Source organism: Anser brachyrhynchus (genome assembly GCF_964034855.1).
Source record: "Anser brachyrhynchus genome assembly, chromosome: 7".
Lineage (NCBI taxonomy): Eukaryota > Metazoa > Chordata > Aves > Anseriformes > Anatidae > Anser > Anser brachyrhynchus.
Window position 1 is genome coordinate 32,641,313 of NC_137701.1, and position 9,465 is coordinate 32,650,777.

General features: G+C 39.2%; 1 long non-coding RNA gene across 1 annotated transcript; it reads right to left on the bottom strand.

Moving 5' to 3' along the window:
• Positions 1-818: 818 nt before the first annotated feature.
• Positions 819-8,895, bottom strand: LOC308198213. The gene is made up of 3 exons (XR_013953732.1): positions 8,729-8,895; positions 4,162-4,245; positions 819-3,609 (listed from the first exon to the last, which is right to left on the bottom strand). It is a non-coding gene; the product is annotated as an uncharacterized lncRNA (long non-coding RNA).
• Between the last annotated feature and the right edge of the window lie 570 nt (positions 8,896-9,465).

Sequence of the window (9,465 nt, forward strand, 5' to 3'; positions counted from 1 at the left end):
ATTTGGGATTCCTGGAATATCTTCAGACTGGCTACAGTTCATTTGCATGAAAATATGACTGTTAAAAACTGCATTGAGCTTTCTGTGCTGCCCAGCTCAAAGTAAATCCTACTGATGCATGGGTCTATTTCCTTTAATCATATACATACATTCACATTTGATTCAACACTCTTGGTGTACCTTAAAAATGTTTGTATTTCAAAACCGCAGAGCTATCATACCAACACTTTGCTGCACTCTTTGGGAAAAATCATTCAGGCTGCTCTGAGAGATGTAAGCCATGCTATCAAAATGCATTGCTTTAGAGCACGGCTTCATTTTGAAGGAGTGTGGGAATCATTCACAGTGCTGCACTCCTCAGGGTTTCTCACCAGGGGCATCATTTCAGAGTTAGGTATTTTCAAGTACTCACAATTGGAATAAATTTGCCCTCACTGGAAAAAAAAACACATGGCTTGCATTTGACTGTAATGAGACCTCACTGTGATATAATGCTTACAGAAGTGCCCTTAAATTCCCATCCTGAGCTGTCCACAAGACCTACAAGGTCATTTCAGGATGCCTCAGCCTTTTCTCCAGCAGCAGCAACCTCTCTTGGGCCCAGCTACACCAGCAGGGTCCCATGTTTCCATAGGGTGAGAGCCCAGAGCAGTTTAAGGAGCTGCAAAGCTTCCACACCATGCAATCAATCCTATGCCAAAAATTCAGGCATCGCTTAGCAGGCACTGGACATGTGCCTGATGTATGTGTAGTAGTTTCTGACTTTGTAACCTGATGCACACCGCATTCCCAGAGTGAGAACACTGGAATATCAAAAGTTTAGGAATTATCATATTTTAATATCTAATACTAGAAGGGACTGCAAGACTGTGGGGTAGCAGAGAAGAGCAGTGCATGGAAGGAAGGAGCATGGGCGAAGTCCCTGCAGATGTACCATGGATTGGCTACTCTGCCTAAAGCAGTTTTGGTTGCATCTCACTGCTTTGTACCACTACATTTTTTTCCACACAGCAAACATAAGGTTTTAAACAATCCACAAGAACCCACATTTTCTCTAGTGGCAGATGGTGCAGGATGCTGGGATAATCTCCCCAGACTTGAGAAAGTGTACAATAAGGAAGGAAAGATTCAGTTTTTAAAGAAATTGAATGTTTGATCACAGGTTGGCATTCCGCAAAGCTGTGTGCTGTTACTCTGACAAGTTCTTAAAAGTAGAGTTAGCTAATAAAAGAACTTTATTGATTGTCATGCCACATCAGGTCAGAAATTCATTTAGTATTTTATTGCATTTCTAGTACCAGATGTTTCAGAGGAAGGTGTGAAACTCCCATAACAGAATTATGCAATAACTTGATTATGAGAGAATCTTCTTCCTATGCCCAATGCTTAATGGTTATAGCATTATTGCTCTTCTTCCTATATACTGTCATCCTATTTAAAGTTGCTGCAGCTGTTCTTTGCACACATAACATGCAATTCTAACAATCTTTGCCACATTATTGAAATGCTATCCATGGACAATGAGTTACACAAGTTAACATGCGAACAGTATTTCAGTGGTTTTCTGCCTCTTAAAAACTTCCTTTGATAACAACTGTGAACAAAAAAGTACCTATTCTGTACAAATCCATACTATTTTCATAGTATGTAAAAAAGAACAGGCATACATAAGCCCATAAATGAGAAGCTAGGTTAAAAAAACACTTCTGCAACTGCTCTTAAATATCTACTAAAAAAATTGCTTTCATATACTTTCCTGACAGTAGCTCCCTTTCAAGAAAGCTAATGAAACCGAACCCAAAGCAGATGGGAATACAATCAAGACAAATTTGTTTTCCAATTCCATTCAGTTGTTGTGGATTTTTCTTCACTCTTCTACTTTCAGATTCCTCATCTGTTTTATGGGTTGCTACTACTCACTCTCCCCATAGTGAAAGATCAATACATTCATATTTTTTAAAGTATTTTCAGATCTCCGAGTGAAAGGGGCAACTACATCAAATTCATTTTGTGTTTATAAAAAAGAAAATTTACTTTAAAAGTTAATTCAGTGAAGGCTTCAAAATTCAGATCAATACAGATCTGAGAATTGAATATAGTGAATCTGAATGCAGTGTTATGTATGTGTTATTCAGTCTGGCTCTGACCCAATAAAGCACTTAACCACGTGCCTGGTTTTACATGCCGTAAGTAGCCCCATTGATCTCCGAGGCACTACTCACAGCTAAGTGCTCCACTGGATTGGGGCCTTTTTGCTGTGGGGCAGAAAGGGAAGTGCCCCAACCATTAAGATACCCAAGAATCCAATTACATTTCTCTCCCAATAGATCTACCTATAGCTCTGTTTATCACCCCGACCATGTTTTCTTTAGTCCACAAGCAAGGCTGTTTAACTTACTAGCTTCCAGAAGGGCAGGTGTTATGTGAGCACTCATTTCAGCAGATTTAGCATCCTTAAAATTAACCACTGAGTTTTCAAATGTAGGCCATGAGTATTTCAGAAATAAAAGCTAAAACACCTCTCCCTAAAGTAAATGAAAGTCAATGGTATTCAGTTCGCATTGAAAATTTTTTTTCAGTCTAGGTAGGCACAATGAAAGACTTTGCACTACAAAGCTTCTCAGTCAGTGCTTCTGAAATAACACCTTTGGCTCTTTCTTCCTACAGGTTAAGAACAAGCAAGCTCTCATGTTTCATCAAGAATTTGATAAAGGTATTTCTTTCCCTTTTGGAAGATGAGTACAGAATAAATTAAGAGCTGGCCTTACTGGCAAATACTTTTCATCAGTTTCAGATTAATTTGGGTTCACCTTGTTCTCTTAGTTCACATAAATATGGGAGATTTTGCTCTTATGCTTGAGTACATCAGGCACCACCTTGAAATACATGGACTTTGATCTCCCTGAGGGTAGTAGCTTGCAATTACTACATTGCTACCATATTGTAAAAGGCCATGGGAGAGTTTATATTAGTATTTTAGTTGGGTCTGGGAACTTCAGAAGAAAGTTTTCTAACCGTACTCACCACACCTCAGTTCACAACACAGAGCAAACTCAAAGGGCACAAACATGCTGATTTTTGGATGAAGCTGATGTGGAAAGTGTACTCCAGAGGTCAACTCAGGCACTCCAGGCATTAATGGGCTTCTGCCCAAGGGATAAGAGTACCTCCAAAATGCTCAGTGTGAAGCTTTCATCCCCAGCACGAACATCATCTCCTTCTTGCACTGAGTTACTCAGTAGTGTAGATGACAGCAGAAAGCCATAACTTACAAATTAAGGTAATTGTCATTCCACTCAAGGTTCAATTCTCTGCTGGACAGTAAAGTCTGATCCCATTTCTGAGTGATGCAAAACAACTCAGTGAACCATATTTCTGCTGCAGAGTAGTACAGGTGTGGAGATGCTTTAGGGAGATTGCAGCAAAAGGCAAGATGGATCCTTCTCCCAGTGTACCAGCAGCAGGCTGGTCTCATCTCCCCCAGGCAGCAGAAGTGAAAAGAGTGCAAAGGAGATCACTCCATTTTTGTGGTGGTTGTTTTTGTTTGTTTTAGACGTTAGTTGAAGTGAAGGTAAAGATCAGGAAGCTTCATTCTTCTTACATGCAGGTCTGAGAAGAGATTTTAGATTTTCATACCAGTGTCATTCTGTTCTCTTCACCTGAGCTCTGGTTCCTTGCAGTAGGATAACTTAATTTCACACACATGGATGGGCATAGAGTTTGGTCTTCTGTGACTATGTTTTTCTGGACTTGGCGATACAAAACACATGAGCATTGTGACACAAAGCTCATAAAGGTGGCCCTGGCACACATGTTCTGACAGAGCATCTATTTGACCCCTGTGGGATTTCTGATCAGATCAACAACCTGCCTGTCTGGGGTCCATGTTCAGCTCGACATAGTCATGGGGGTAGGCAGCATGGTGTGAGCCTCTCCTTCTCCTTGTGCGCACACAGTACAACTCACTCTTACATCACTTTGCAAGTGTCACCATCTTCTCATTTTCTCCCCTAAGGAACCTGCACACATGTGCCACCTGCAGTGTGGATTTCCAAGAAAACTCTCACCTACATATTAAAACTCATTTCACTTGTAGGGATCTGTTTGCAGTACTGAAATGAGTAAATATTTTTTAAGGGCTAATACAAGAAATTATCTTACCTCCTTAGAAGATCCCGTGCTGTGCTTTGTGGAACAACACCATCAGTTTGGCTTCTACGTGGTTTCACAAGAGCCTTACAAACTCTGAAAAACATAGCACAATTACCAAAGCATTTTGCTTAGTTAAGTATTGTTTTCATCTCTATTCACTTGTAAGTTTAATGCAAAGCTACAGCACTTAAAATATTGTACATCCATGAAAAAAATCTTCCCTGCCTCTTTTTCAACTCCATCATTATGTTACAATTAAGCCAAAACAAAGATTCTTTTCCCCTGCACACAAAGTATAAAAAATATTTACTTTACACTGCAAAAGCAGAGCTCTGTTCAAATCCAGAAAATTAACCTGGGGGTATTTGCAGTAGAAATGTGTCTTTTACAATGATCCCCTTGTGTTAGAACAAACACAGTCAGTCTAGAATCAGTCTGGCTGTGGATTCCTCTCACTCTCAAGTGAGGCTTAGTGGAAAAGAAAAGATGAAAGCAAGGAAGAGGTTTTATAGTGCCTCTCACGGTCTTTTCTTCCTCTGGCTAGAATATGATTAAAGATATCTCACAAACTGTGAATAGGCAACATTTCCTAGCAGCTATTTCAAATTCTGCCCTTGAGGATAATAAAAAAAATAATAAAAATCTTCATTCTTACACAGCATTTTTTACCCACAGATTTGAAAGCCATTTCTTGTCCCACTACTGGGACAAGTGCCCAGGGAAGGGCTGGAGGTCTCACACACGATCAGAGGAGGAGCTGGGTGGGAACCTCCTCACCTTCACATGCCAGGGCACATTCACAGCTGGGCTGAGTAAAGCCTGGCAATGCCACCCTGAGCAGGGAGCACAACAGAACATCACAGCATTGTGGGAAACAGCCTCTTGTCTCAGAGCCGCTCCCTGGACCACTATTCTCACTCCATTACAGCTACAGCAATGACTAGCTGAGTCTCCAAGACAGAAATCTTTTCTTCATCATATTATATTGCAATTCCTTTTTCATCTGTCTTCTTCACTTCTAAATCAATTCTCACTCAATGTATTTTTTCTTTGTTTCATTAACTGATGGTTTTAAGGACTCTCAGTGTTGCATAGTTAATAACTTTTCTGTAGTTCGACTTTTTTCCATCAGTTCACATTTCCAAACCAATTAATTCCTTGTTGTTTTCCAATGGTTATTAAAAGGTAGAAAAATCCAGTTTAACCCAGTCTAGCATCTGAGGGATGCATCTATATGCTAATTACTTTTCCAGTTTGCTAGCAGAAAACTCTACATGATAGAAAGGACTATTTTCTACAATTATCAAGGGCCAGATTTTTAAATGTAGTTAGGTGCTTAAAGGTGTATAAGTGCCCAGCAGGATTTAAGAAGTGCCTAGAGATCTAAATCGTATTGAAATCAGCGTGATCATATTAGGGGGATACCTCAGAAGATACCTTAATACCTTTAAGAGACCAGCTCCACAAGATGCAAAAATTAGGTAAAAAATGACTTTAACACATTTAGTAATACAATGAGGAAGTTAAATGTTTAAAACAGTAAGGTATTTTTTTCTTCAGTTAAAAATATTTTAGGTTCATCAGTAGAATTTGCTATTCAATTATTCAGTTCATAGTGCATTCAAGCAAGTGACTTCACCTAACCAAAAACCTGAAAATATTTCAGTATTGCCATTGCCAGAAGAAACATTTTTTTTTCCTCGTTTTCTTAAAAAACACTTACATTAATTCTTAGAAAGGGTAATAACCTGTGAGTTAGATAAAGTGATATTGTTTTCTGCTATTACCAGGAGAACTGCAGAAAACACATTGTCAATTGAAAACTGGCTTTTTTTGTTGTTGTATATATAGTTGCTGGGTTTTCTCCATCTGTGCTTCCAAATGGGCTTAAGTGGTTTTGATGCCTCAATTGCATTGACTCCTTACTGTGCAAGATGCTCCAAGGCTGAAGTCATGGCCAGGCTCCCTGCCCATTCACATGGCTTAATTGAAAAGGCACCCTCAGCACTTGCTCTGGCAGATTTTATCTGTCCCATCCACTTCTGATGAAATATCACCTGAGCAGCCTCAGACAGGTGAAAACAGCTTGAGGTCCTTCTCAGAAAGGTCCTAATAGCTCAGGGAAAGAGTGGTTTGCAGGGGGCTTGAATTCCAGCAGGCTCAGGTGAATCCAGCATTTTCTACACAAAACATTGGAGCTTAGGAGAATACAGAAATACAGGTTACTCCAGACACCAACCATGTTTTTACAAATAACTAGAGTTTGAAGATTGATTTTTCTAGCAGCTTAGAGGAGGTTATACTGTATTACCTCACTCTTTAACACCCTTTAAAATGGGGCTATGGGTAAAACTTGAACAAGAGTCTCCATGTGAATTGTCAGAAGTGACATGTAGCCCAGAGTCCAGAATCCCCAAACGTGTAGGTGTTACAAATACCCAAATACCTGTTGGATCACCTGCTGGATCTGGGTCTTCAAAAAGAGTTTGTCCAATTTTAGAAACTGTGAGAAGTACCAACTTGCTAGAAGTGGGATCATCTCTCAAATACATTTTGTCTGAGTCATCCAAACATGACCTCCTGCCTTCTACTATATGAATAGTTTTAAAATAATTTTAACCCTTACAATAGGCATCACATCAAGAATAGCAAGCTAGTAAAATAAAGTTTAAGGACTCTGTGGTTTTATTTAACTCTAGGACACAATGACCATGCATCTCTTAATGCTATCATCTCACAGCCTTAGAAGTGCAGCAAAGCAAAAACAGAGGAAAAAATTTGTTGCAGCAAAGTGGTTCACTGCTTGTTTATCCGATTCATTCCTTAGTCCACAACTTGTATTTATTTCTTCCCTAGAAATATTGCAAACTTGCTTAAGGACAGGATGTCTCAAGGTCTGGTAATGGGATTTTTAGCCTTTCACACCCAGCTCATTTATCTGAACACGGGTAGGTCTCCAGGTCAGTGAGTTGTTACCCCGACTCTTGTCCAGCGGCCTCTGAAAAATGAATGAGCAACTTTCACACTGCGGACAGTTCTCTACCTAAAAGTTATCTGCCAAAAGGGGATAGTAACAGAAGGAGAGACATAAGTACACAGGGCTAGAGCCAAAATTTCTTTATGAGCACAAAAAAGAGTAAAAAGAAAAAGAAAAGTTCCCTTGATGCTCCCGAGCAACGCTGGTAGGGAGATTTGAAGACACCAGCACCAACCAGCCCATCGCTTCTGGACAGAGTTATATTTTACTGAATCTGCACTGAATCAGATTTCTGCTGGGCTTGCTCAGTACAGTCAGCAATAGATTTGGGATAAAATAGGAATTCCTATCCTTTAAAGAAAATTCCAACGTTGTGAAACAGAAGCTTTGAAAGATCAGTAAAATCCAACATTTTATTTAAGAAATATTTTTTATAATATTGAACACTAAAAAACAATGATAAAAACCAAAAACCATAACCTATATATACAAACACACACACTCACAAGAATAGCTGAATATCATCTTAAATTGAGGGTATAAAAAAAGTAAACTTTAAAGCCATAATGACATAGACAAAGAAAGCTTAGGCAAGATATTTCTTTTTGCTTAAGTTTCCCTCTCATTAAAAACATTCTGAGCAGCTCTACCAGGTACAGACTTTAAAAGGGAAATTTTGACACGTTTTAAATGAGTCAAAACTGCAGGAGCTGAACTAACTCACATTCCTAGCAGTAAGCTTTACTTTTTGCTTTCCTCCAGTTCCCTGCTTCCCACATGGCAAAAATATCTTCATAGCCCAGCCCAATCTAGTCTTCCAAAAGAAATTAAATTTTTACTATTTATGTTATTTTATCAAGTCAAGGATTAAGCCACGCTTTAATAAATAAATACATCTGTCAAACTTTAAGCACAGCTGAAAACAATCCTTCCATTTACCAGTGGGTTTCAGCAGACCACCACAGGCATACTTCAGCAAGCCCACCCTATCCCTGTCCCCATGCCTGGTGCTTTTGGAGCACACTGTGGGGACCCAATAGAGACAAACACCCCAGCACAACAACGCAGGCAGCTCCGGCCATCCCACACAGAAAGCCACCTAACTTCTTCCAAAGCTCCTACCTCACCAACACAGGGGGTGCCTCTCCACACAAGAAAGTTCCTTCAGCAAAATGTCGTGCTCCAGTACTAGCTTAGTACTATATACTTCCAGATCAAGACTATACATACCTGGTTCTCAAATAACACCCCCTATTGGAGTGTATTCTTAAAATCAAATATAACCTGGGGAGGAAGACAGTGACAGAAGACTGTTAGACCATGACCCCAGCCACTGCCTTTGAACCACGTTCCCTCCCCACCAGGAGATGAGCACCCTGGGCCTGCCAACACCAACATGAGTGAGCCAGCACTAGATGAACAAATGGAGAACACCTTCGCACTTCAGTAACAAATACCCTTAAGAGAAAGCATGTGAGGATCCTTATGAATCCCCAAAAATGATGACTCTAGCCAACGCAATAAAATAAAGTTTTAAAAAACCAACACCCCAAATCACACCCACTCCAGATGAAACCAAGTACAAAATAACAGAATGACCTCCATGAGCAGCTGAAGAGCAGAAACATCCAGAGACCGCTTTAAAATATTTTCTTCATCTTGATTCTCTCATTCCTGGTTATTAAAAACAGCGTACAAATACATGCAAAAGACAAACTTTGAGAGCAAAATTCATAATGCTAATGGATACATAGGAAAAACAACCTTACCAAAGAGGTTGCTTTTATAGTACATTACTCCCTCTCTCAGTTCTCACTATGCCCTAATTGTTCCACAGGTGTGAACTTGATAATCTCTATTGATCTAATTGCTTAGCATACTTAAATGATTTATTATGACCTGATAGTTTGATGCTTTTGTTTCAGATTTCAGAAAGTTCTTCAGTGACAATGAATGTGACCATTTTTCCCCACATATATATAGGCAAGTTTATAAAAATTTATCTTTAGGCCACCATGCTTGTATCAATGCTAATAAAAGAAAAATAGCAAGTTATATGTTTGATCATTTTTCATCTGTAATTAATATAAATCAGATGCAAACCTCATTGATAATTGCAAGTACAAATTGCATGATTTGCTCTGCATGGGTATTTGTTTGTATAGACACCTTAAATTCATGTCTCCTGTGAGTACAATAACTTAATAAGATTTACTGCATATCACACTGCTGTGTCTGAAGAATATTGCAGCATGCTACTTATTTGATGTACACAGAAAGTTTTCCTAGGAGACTGAATGTTGAATATTTAGTATCATGCATTATACAAGACAATA